Source organism: Octopus bimaculoides, chromosome 25 (genome assembly GCF_001194135.2).
Source record: "Octopus bimaculoides isolate UCB-OBI-ISO-001 chromosome 25, ASM119413v2, whole genome shotgun sequence".
Classification (NCBI taxonomy): Eukaryota; Metazoa; Mollusca; class Cephalopoda; order Octopoda; family Octopodidae; genus Octopus; species Octopus bimaculoides.
The window spans coordinates 3,198,148-3,200,534 of record NC_069005.1 but is presented as its reverse complement, the minus strand read 5'-3'; positions in this window follow the sequence as shown (position 1 = coordinate 3,200,534).

Here is a 2,387-nt window from a genome sequence, read left to right as displayed (position 1 = left end):
CCCCGAAAGGATGAAAGGCAAAGTCAACGTCGGCGGAATTTGAACTCAGAACGTAAAGTCAGAAGCAATACCGCTAAGCATTTCGCCCGGCAATTAAGGCGAATTAACAATGCAATTAAGGCGGCGACCTGGCAGAAGCGTAAGCACGTCGGGCGAAATGCTTAGCGGTATTTCGTCTGCCGTTACGTTCTGAGTTCAAATTCCGCCGAGGTCGACTTTGCCTTTCATCCTTTCGGGGTCGATAAATTAAGTACCAGTTACGCACTGGGGTCGATGTAATCGACTTAATCCGTTCGTCTGTTCTTGTTTGTTCCCTCTATGTTTAGCCCTTTGTGGGCAATAACGAAATAGGTATTTCGTCTGTCTTTACATTCTGAGTTCAAATTCAGCCGGAGTCGACTTTGCCTTTCATCCTTTCGGGGTCGATAAATTAAGTACCAGTTGCGTACTGGGGTTGATCTAATCGACAGGCCGCCACCCCCCAAAATTTCGGGCCTTGTGCCTAACGTAGAAAAGTATATAACTATTCAATTTATGTAAAATCGCATATTCAGTCCACCAAAAGTATTCCAAGATCAATACATTGATGGCACAGATAGTTAACCATGATTTATTCTGAGGTAGCAAGAAATAAAACTCTTTCAAAGTGCCCCCATCTCAAGATGTGATGGCTCGTAACCTGCTGGATGTCAAAAGTCATGAAAACAGCCGATATTCTACGGAAAAAACAATTGCAACAAATTTATCTCAAACTAACAACAGAAATCAACCAAGTATTTGTCTACTTCCTAGACACAACATTAAACCTACTTTAAAATTCCTATGAGCTGTTTATAATACCTTGCGGCAAATCTCTCTATATATTTACATTGAGATTTCAAGCAATAACCAAATGTTATTAAACCAATATTTATTTACCAATAAGCAAGCAAATTAAATAATATTTGTTTTTACAAGGGCGGTGATCTGGCAGTAAGTTTAACAAGCCCGGCAAAATGTGTAGCGGCAATTTGCCCGTTTTAACGTATTTACTTCAAATACCGCCGAGGGTGAGTCTTCATTTCATCCGTTCGAGAAAAATTAATACCAGTTGAGCACAACGGTCAATGCAATCGACTTACCACGTTATTTGAAATTGTTGGCCTTGTACCGAAATCTAAAACTAGTTTTTATTTCTCATAAATAAAACAATATTTCTCAGAATACAATATATATATATTTATATATAATTATGAAATGGTGTCTGTAGAGACTGTCTGATGCATGTATATGTAAATAGTTCCTTGAACTTCGAGATTTCCTCCAAAAGTTTGCCGCTAAGGACCATATTTGTTATTTTTATTCGTACATTTTATAAATCTTTTTTTTTTTTTTCTTAGACCAACACCTCTTTTTTTTCACGCCCCACATTCCTGTATTTATACATATTCATTATGAATATGACAGTCTGTCAGGCGGAATGTATAACACCTACTCAAACTTATAGATGTCTATTCTAGAGTCTAGTCTACGCTTTCGCTTAGGTTTCGTATATTCTCTTTACTATTTTGCGTTTTAATATGAGCTTAGGAGTTAAGGCGCAGAGCTGGTAGAATCGCTACCATATTGGAGAAAATGTTAACGGTATTACTTCCGGTTCGTTAGGTAGTGATTTCAAATTCCGTTCAGATCGAATCCGCGTTTCAGATTCAATAATTTAAGAAGACGTTGAAGACTGGAGTCGAAATAATCAACTCTCCTTAAAATTTTACACACTTCGCCTCTGATACAAAGAGAAAAAATAAATAACTTTACGACTTGTGTCATTAGTAAAAGACAGAAGCATCATACAGCGTAATTTTGTTTCAATTTGCTACGATTTCTTAATCCTTCGCTCACTCTCTCTTGCTTGCTATCTGTCTCTCTCTCTCTCTCTTATATCCTCAGAAATTTTATCGCGTATCAGTTGTTCAATCATTGGTCAATTTTCTCTGGCCTTGCCATCTTCCGATTTATTAGGATTATACTTGGAACTCAGCAGTGTTCAATGTCACGATGTTCATTGCCAACATTTTGGATATCATTCCGAATTATAGAAGAATTCATACACATATGTACGTACAGATATGAACAAGCTCACACTCTCTCTCGCGCACACACACACACGCACACACACACACATACATAAATACATACATATATATATGTGCGTGTATGTGTGTGTATTATGCATTGTATGCATATGCCTGTATACATATGTACATGTATGTATATGCATATACACATACATATGTATTTATATTTGTACACACACACACACACACACACAACACACACATATATATACATATGCATGCACACATAAGATTTTACAGTCAGATACAGACTGACATATATATATATATATA